Consider the following 9,341-nt stretch of genomic DNA (forward strand, 5'->3'; position numbering starts at 1 on the left):
CAAAAATGTATCTCCCCACTTAGGAATATACAGAGGGGTTATTTAAAGTTGTATACAGAATATTACGTGAGCCGTTATATTTTTCTAACTTATTTAAAATTTATTAAAAAACCCAAACATTCAATACACTAAGTGGACAAGTACATCACAATGTTAAGGATTATAAAAAGATGGAAAGCATAATCTTAGTTCTAATATAGAATCCAAAAGTTAAAATTCTACAGTCAAAAATACCCTAGAATATCCATCAAGAATCTAAAGTAAAGCATTACCTTCAATCCCCAAACAACAAGCTGCCTGACTAGCAGGACACCCCCTTCTCAAATCAAGATTAAAAGGTGTCGAACTATTCAGTCAGCTTTATTGAGAAGCATTGATTTGAGGATTTCAATACTTGAGTTTCAATGGTACAAGTTCCTATCTATATACCATATTTAATTGAATTACATCATCCTTAGCAATTGTGGGTGTTGCTTCTTTGTTTAAGCTCCTCCATCTTTGATCATCCTTTTAAAGGTTCTATCATTCACTATAATTGATCATTATTTAATTGTTGAAGATTGCCTTATTATGCAATCACTTATCAGGTCAATAGATGTTTGTAATGTGTTCTAATGGCAACCCTTACAAATAGTTTCGCTTGTTTCTATATTTTCATGTAATGATGATTTTTAAACTTTAACGCTGAATGGTCATTTTAGAATTTTTTTTCAACTGGGTCATTCAAAGGCAACATAGCATCTGCCCTTTGTAAGGCTGTCTGATAAGTTTCAATTCTGACTTAAGCGTCCACTAGGCTTTCGTGATACAGTGCTCTGGACCAGGTTTTAAGAACTCTTCCTTAATAAATCAATGACACCAGGTTGAAGACTGAATTATCATTAAAGAGTGTCACTACACTTGTAACATTCCTTTGCTAAAGAAGTCATTTAGAACTGTGAAATAGACAGAATTAAAATGTTCAGTTTTTGAGTTAGTCTGCGTCTAGTTCTTGTGTCCAAAAAAGTTGTTAACATATTCTAGTGGATTCTAAAAACATTAAGTAATCTTCATCTGTCTTTCATTAAGTTCAGAGCTGTGCTGTTAGTGCAAAAGTATCTGGGTCAGAGCTTTCGCTCTTTTCTGCCTCTTAATGAGTGACCATTTATTCAATTCTAAAGTATAATGTCCCAATTATATATGAATTCTACCTAATTAATCTATATTTCATCATAAGACAACATTAAGACAACTTAACTTAAATGGCACAGTAAAAATTCAGTATATCAAATCATTATCCAATTTGCCAGCTAGAGGATAATTAAGATCCACGATTTCCGATTGAGGGCGTTGTATAATGGTTGTTCCTTCCTCCGAAATGGCCACTCTTTTGAAACGTCATGGGATCTTCACAATAGCTGTGTAAATTCAGGAACAATGCTGTCTTCCTGTTAGGCATGAGATGTAGCAAAAAAAAAAGAACAAAAATTTTAGCAAGGACAGGACATTTGTTTCCCAAGGAGAGTCATATTGGACTCAAAATGTTAACTCTTTCTCTCTCACAGATGCTGCCAGATCTGACCTTTGTCCAGCATTTTCGGTTTTACTTCAGATTTCTAGCATCCACAGTATTTTGTGTTTGTTAAAGAGCATTTGATTTTCACTTCTAATGTCAGAGATTAAGGCAAAGGTAGGACCCAACAAACCAAAGGAGCAAATCCTACTACGTTTCTTCTCATTGTTGCCATTTTAGTAAGTCAAATGTAACAAAATTGACACACTAAATTGCAACAAACAGGAGCTAAACTACTAAACTGTTCATATGTTTAGTAGATCAATGCTTCATAGGATTGACTTTCCAATGGTGTGTGCCATGAGTAGTGGTGCAAACTAAATTTGTCCAGTGTGCAAAAATAATTAGTGATACGTTAACCTGGATTAGGAAAGGATGCTCAACGTAGCCAACATGATAAAGTTAAAATGTGACCAACAATGACTTATGATGTTCAGTGAGATTCTACACAGTTAACTGGCAGTTGCTTCACTGAATTTATTAGATGAAGTTCCCCTAATAGCCTGGAGATAATATTCTGCTTATTAAACATTTTAAAGAATAGAATTAATTTATTAAGGTACAGTCAAATGTTTGGAGTAGTAAGAGGTGACTTGATTGAAACTTAAGATCCTGAGGGGTCTTGACAGGCTGGATGTGTTTCCTCTTGAGAGAATCTAGAGCTAGGAGTCACTGTTTAAAAATAAGGTGTTGCCCATTTAAGACAGATGAGGAGAATTTTTTTACTGCGGGTCGTAAGTCTTTGGAACTCCTCCTTAAAAGAGAATGGAAGCAGAGTCTTTAAATGTTTAAGGCAGAGGTAGGTAGGTTCTTGATAAACAAGGGGGGTGAAAAGTTATCAAGGTTAGGCAGGAATGTAGAGTTGAGGCAACAGTCAGATCAGCCATGATTTTATTTAATGGTGGAGCAGACTCAAGGGGCCGAGTGGCCTACTTCTGCTCCTAATTTGTATGTCCATATGCCCAATCTGTACAAAGGCCAACATTCAACATACAATTATGAGAAGGGACCCACTGCATAAAAAAGTGCAAGAGAAGCTCAGAGCAGTTTTGTTAATTACATGAAGAAAGCTACAGGAGGAGGAAGGGTATGCATGAGAAATTGACAAAACATGACCGAGATCAACAGGAAATTGATAACGAGGAAGCAAGCTGGAGACTGCAGGAAGATATCTGAGCAGAACAGTGGCAAGTTAAGTGAAGTCTAGAGAAGTGAGGAGAAAACTATAGAGGAGATGTGCGGGGCAAGTTTTTTTACGCAGAGGGTAGTGAGTGTCTGGAATTCGCTGCCAGAGGAGGTGGTGGAAGCAGGTACGATAGTGGTGTTTAAGAGGCAGCTTGACAAATACATGAATAGGATGGGAATAGAGGGATACGGACCCCGGAGGTGCAAAATGTTTTAGTTGATGGGCAATATGATCGGCGCGGGCTTGGAGGGCCGAAGGGCCTGTTCCTGTGCTGTACTTTTCTTTGTTCTTTGTAATGCATTTGGGGAAAGCTAACAAAGCAAGGGAATACAAATAAACTAATCTCCAGGATGTTACTCACAATAAGATGTTGTAATAGAAGAATTAGTTCAAGCTGATTTTCAAGACAACGCCTCAATGCTACTGACTTCCAAGTAACTTCCCCCACATAGTGTTCCAGCGCTATCTTTTTATTTTGTTTCGATGGGATAATCAAGGGATAATCAAGGTCAATCGCCTGTTTAACTAGCAGTTGTCTTTAACAAGGTGATTGTCATGCAGTGTGATTATTTATACAATTGACAGATTCCCCTCTTTTCTTTTAAATCTTTGAAAAAAAATTAAAGAGCATTATTTTTGAAACAAAAGGAAATAACGCCACATATCTCCAAATCTTTAGGTTCCGTATTTTCTTTGAGCAAGCACTTTTCATAAAACAGTCTGACAGTTGGTGACATGTGTTAACCCATTTTAATCTTAGAGATCTCTCTCAAATTTTTTTTATGCTGTCTAGTCTATTCTTAGTCTTTTTCAGTGGCGCTTTTTGTCGAATGAACATCATCACAAAGAGACCAGTTATCAACACATCATTCTATGGGGAAATTTCACACTGTCCCTTATTGGATAAGAAAACCCCCGTATCTAATGCTTCTAGTAAAGCCAGCATTTCAGCAGTTAAGGTGCGTTTCACTACCCTTTATTTTCTTGGCCTCCCAAGCCCGTGGGCAACATTTATCGTTCTTTCCCACCAAGAATATGATAAACCCGGCTGTGCTAGAGTTACCCATCTGGAAGATTGGCATGTGAAGCATTGCTAAAAATGACCAACCTCATATCTTCTGGATCACCCAAGGCTGGAAACTTGAGCACACATCTCAGAATTTAATTTTTTGTGTTTTATTTGCTCTCAGAACTTCCTCAACTGTAGCATGTTTGATATTCATGATACTCGGCTCCAACACATCATAACTAGCGTCAGGCCTAGTCTGAATGCATAGCCAGTTCAACTGCCCAATCAAACTTCTCTGTTCCACTTCTTCCTTGACAGCAGGGTCCTCTTTTTGCAAGGATCTAACCCGAGTTATTGGGATATGATTAACGTTTTCTAGGTAAGATTGTTGATTCAATGTCACTCCTAATTTGCTCTGCTTAATGTCTAAACCTATGTATTTAAAAGGATCCTGAAGCCTGACTTCTGACCTTGAGTTCCTTCTTTATCTTTGATTATCCATTGTTCAAATTCTACAGAGTCTCCCCACAGGAAATCATCAACATGCATGATAAAAGATTCCAGCTAGTTTCTCCTTATGGTACCAGTAGAACATCACGGGCTCTGCCTTTAACTGAATGCAACCTGTTTTCAACAGGACAGGTCTCAAGGAAAATACCAAACTCTTGATGCATCATTCAATCCATAAACACACTTGTTCAATTTCCATAGCTTTCCTTCTACATCCCCGGCTTCTTTGGGCAGTTTCAAAAAAACTTCCCTTTGAAACTTCTCCCTCTGTAAAAATGCAGCCTTTATGTCAATTGATTTGCACTCCTAGGAATAGGATGCCAGACTGGCTAAAAAAAAAAACCTTCAAGCTCGCTTTCCCCACAGCAGGCAAGTCCACGCTGACATCCTGATCCCCTAGTCTCTCTTCAAAGCCTCTGGCTACTAATCTCGCTTTGGCCTTATGTGCCATCTGGGAGCACCTTTTCTGTACAGATCCGTCTGAGATAAAGCTGGCTGCCCTCCATCAGGTATTTCAGAATATACCCCAAATTCCTTCCAACTTTTTAACTCTTTCCATTTGGCTTCCTTTATCTGCTTATTTTCCAATTTATTAGCAGCTGCTAGAGTCTCTCGGTCATAAGGACTTCTATTGAGATTCCTAGCTTGCTCTCTAGTCCTTGTTCTTATTAAGCTACGGCCTCTACTCACATTCCTCTCCCTTTCTGGGCTACTGTATGATCTTTCTCCCATGCGAGTCGAACCCTGTTGCAAGTCCATGCTTTTTTTCCCTAGGGTCACGACCACTTTCTGGTCCACTGTCAGAACTAATACTGCACTTTCTGGGTTTCCACATCTTTACCTCGGTTTGCCAATCGATAGGTCTTGTCTCCTGTCCTTTATCCTGCACATTTAGCCAATGTTTGTATTTACCAGTGGCCTTTTCTGCTCTCCCTATGATGGTGGCATCCCTCCACACACTGGTATCTTCTGGCATGTATGTTACCTTTGTTCCTACTTTGGGTAGTTGCTCTTTTGGATGAATAGTATTATCTTATCCTGTACCTCAGTGTTACTTTGTTCATAGTCAGTCGGCCCTGTATCTGCCATTGTCTGCTCCTCATAACTACCCAGTGTGTGTGCGCACGCCTGGTGCCTCTTCACATTCTATGTCCTATTCAGAACCTGTAAAAGGTATAATCAGTACCAATTAACTGCGAAGAATGTACCCTAACACTTTGATTGCCGTGTTGCACAACTATCACTCTCCCATCACTCCCTATTACCTTGCCAGGTCCTTATATCTTCTTGTCTGAACTGTATTCCCAACGGTTTTGAGCGGGGCTGGAGGGCTCACCGAATTTTCTCTGAACCCTCAGCTTTAATGAAAGCTTTTCTGCCACTTGCAAAATGTTCAGATGAGCAGAAAAGGTGGAGCTAATGATAGTTCCTTCTGGAGCAGGGGGAAAGCATCCAATAACACAGAAGGCAACTTTGGATTTCTTCCGTACACCAACTGGTGTTGACTGTACCCCCCACCGCACCCCCCGCACCCCCACTCCCCCCCCCACCCACCGCCCCCAACCATTTGCAGGGAGTTCTTTGTGTGCACTGCCCATGCTAGCACCGTTTGCAATTTACAGTCTGGTTGATCAGCCAATATTTTATGTAACAGGTCGCCTATTACCGTATAGTTTCTTTCACAAAGTTCATTACTAAACAGGTTCTCAGCTGCAGTGAGCATAACTACGATGTTTAAATTTTCACACATTGAAATTCCTCATTGGCAAATTCCCCACCATTATCTGCGAGGAAGTTTGTTGGTGCACCTAATCCTGTTCCTACTCATTTCTCCATGACCTTATTGACAATGGTCCTTTTGTCTTTACTACGTATTAGTGGATAAGCTAAATCTGGTTGCCATATCTATGGTGTCGTAAAAAAAAATACCCCTATCCTTGTCCCAAATGTTCAAGTCCATTGCCGGTGCATCGTTAAACTCCCTGGCTAATGGTCGCTCACAACAGGTGGTGTCTTGTGATATTTAAGGCAAATTTCACACTGAGCAGTGATTTGTTCAATAAGGTCATCATTTCCTTTATCAACCACTATCTCGAAGAAGAGTCTTCAGTTTCTGTGGCGCCAGATGTGCGAACTGTCTATGTAATTTCCAAATGGTCTTTTAGTCCACCAAATTCATATTCTCAGCAGTTAACAAAACTTCATTAACTTTTTGATGAGAAATCTCTGGCTTCCTTAGTGGCAAGTAGTAATGGCCCAACTGAGTAAAGTGTAACCCCCCATTTTTTTCCCCCAAATACGGCTGCTCTATCATTCTTCATATCTAGTGTTATCTGAGCCTCCTTCATCACAGACCGACTTAACAATAGTAGTATCTTGCTAGAAACCACATGAGCACAGATAAAGATTGATCCCTGCTATCTTACAAGGGAGGACCGCCCATTTGGAGGATGTTAATGTATTGTCATCTCCAAACCTGAAGCAGGTAAAGCTTTCATACTCCTTGACCTTCCACTAGTCTGCCTCAGAGAGACTCCAGATAGCAGTCAAGTCAGTCCATGCCACGCACCAGAGAAGTGCAACCACTGTCCAGAACTGAACAATAGAAGGAATCTACCATCAAGATACTCATCACTGGATTCAAACTCTCAGTGATCAATATAATTCCATCATGCAGTCACCATCTCCATTTTCAGTTTCAGATGAATCAGTCTCCTGGGTCACTTCAAGAAGATAATTCCTTTGCTGTGGGCCATTCATTGCATAATGATACTGGGAATCACACTGAAAACACTGATTAATCATTCCCCATGCATTTTTTGGGTTAAACACCTAGTCATCATCCCAGACATGACTTTTGTCCTGACTCTCAGATCAGTTAGGGTTACAACCATTTTCAGACCTCTTGTCTTTAACCCCATCTTTGTATTGGAATCTTCATCTAATACTTGGTTGACCTCAAAATTCAGCCACAATTGAATCCTCTATCTCTTGTTTCACAGCATAGTTGTTCACATTTGCTAAGAAAGTGACAGGGAACAATTCACCAAGGCTCCTTCGACAGCAGCTTTCAACCCATGACCACTACCATCTAGAAGGACAAGGGCAGCAGATACATGGGAACACCACCACCTGGAAGCCCCCCTCCAAGCCACTCACCACCCTGACTTGGAAATATATCACCGTTCCTTCACTGCCACTGGGTAAAAATCCTGGAACTCCCTCAGCATTGTGGGTGCACCTACATCACAGGGACTGCAGCGGTTCAAGAAGGCAGCATCACCACCACCTTCTCAAGGGCAACTAGGGATGGGCAATAAATGCTGGCCCAGCCAACAAAGCCCACATCCCCTAAAGAAAAAACAACTTTCCCCAGAATTTTTTTCAGGGCAGCAGCCATTCGATCTAGCAGATATTCTTTCCTCCAGAATTGAACCCCTGTTAGTGCTAACAGACTATCAACATGGGAAATACGAGCACAGTCCAGTAACTTAAATGCCAATACATATTCTGAAATTTCAAGTTCAAATCTCTGTGGTCTTCTGTACCATTTATCAAAATCCATGATGTATTCTTCCATGAACTGATCATCTGATTTCCTAAACCTATCAAAGATCCTCCAAGCTTCACACACTTCCATTAACTCATCCTTTTTGTAAAACTTATCCAAAAATTGTAACAGAAGATTCAATCCCTCTTCGCAATCCAAGTCACCCACTTTCCATTCTGAAAATACCTTACTCCTTATTTTACTCTTGGCTGGTAATGATAACACCAAAGCCATACCTTGCTCCTTCCAGGGTACGGCAGTAACCCAGGTCCACATTTCAACTTCAGCCTTCCATTGCTGATAAGGTTCAGAGTCAGAACAAAAATTGGTGGATAGTCAAAGCTCACAATTTTGCACCATTCTTCTGCCATTCTATAACTTAAATGGTCAGCAGCAGTACACTTCTTTTCTCTGAGGATTGAGACAAAAAGTTTAATATACAGCAATCATTCACCAAAGATTAAAGTTCATCCTCTGCTTCCATGTTACTCACAATAAGAGGCTGTAATAGAAGAATTAGTCTAGGCTGGTCTTTTGGTTCAGGCTGGTTTATTTTTAAGACAACTCCTCAATACTACTGACTTCAAAGTAACTTCCACCCACAAAGTGTTCCAGCTGTATCTTTTTATTTTGTTTAGATGGGATAATCAATGCCCATCACCCATTTAACTAGCAATTGTCTTTAACAAGATGATTGCCATGCAGTGTGATTATTTATACCTTGACACTGGACACTGCTGTGAGCAATCTTGGAGAAATATTGTAGGGACATAAGGCCTGGTTTCTCTGGCAGGCAGAGGCTGTGTAGATAGAGAGTAAACTGTGTTTTCTGCTGTGATTGCCAAGCCTGCGATGAGAGGTCTGTTGGCCAAATGTCTACAGTTTCACCCAGCTGTGGCTTTTACTTCAGTTTTTTCTGTAGCTGGTACCTTCAAGTTTGTAGTAGGTGATCCCAGGAATGACAGCATATGCTGACCTCTATAAGAATTATGACGCCATGAAGGCATTTGAAGCCATGAGGGACGCTGGTGTGTTTGAAAGTGTGAAACCAAAGAAGTAAATTCTTGCAAAGGAAACTGGAATGAGTGGCAGGATTGCTCCTCCAGTACACACTGGGAAATGGAGACGAAAGGATACGCTTTGTGCATTCGATACCTGATGTATAAATAAAACATTTAATTTTCTAACCGTTAAAAAAAAGGATTGTTTCTTTTTATTTTCTTTGAACATTTCTCTTTACCACATATAACAATATTGAAAATGGAGGGAGAAAGGCTGCTTGGCTGACAGTCAAGCACTTGAGTCTTTTTGCTTTCCAAGGCAGTGTGTCAGAAGGATATGGATGTGCTGGCCGACTAACGGCAAGTGTGTGGGGACTAATCATGAAACCTCCAGGAATTCATTTAATCACAGTTGGCAACCTTGGTGTAGAAGGACAGAGGGACCTTGGAGTGCATGTCCACAGGTCCCTAAAGATGACTTGAGAGGTAGATAAGGTGGTTGAGAAGGCACATGGGATACTTGCCTTTATTAA

At 40.3% G+C, this 9,341-nt stretch overlaps 1 pseudogene; it reads left to right on the top strand.

Moving 5' to 3' along the window:
* The first annotated feature begins 8,635 nt into the window (after nucleotides 1-8,635).
* Nucleotides 8,636-8,998, top strand: LOC144667718 (cytochrome c oxidase subunit 6C pseudogene; annotated as a pseudogene).
* The last annotated feature ends 343 nt before the right edge of the window (nucleotides 8,999-9,341 follow it).

The sequence above is a fragment of the Cetorhinus maximus genome, chromosome 25 (assembly GCF_964194155.1).
Source record: "Cetorhinus maximus chromosome 25, sCetMax3.hap1.1, whole genome shotgun sequence".
Classification (NCBI taxonomy): domain Eukaryota; kingdom Metazoa; phylum Chordata; class Chondrichthyes; order Lamniformes; family Cetorhinidae; genus Cetorhinus; species Cetorhinus maximus.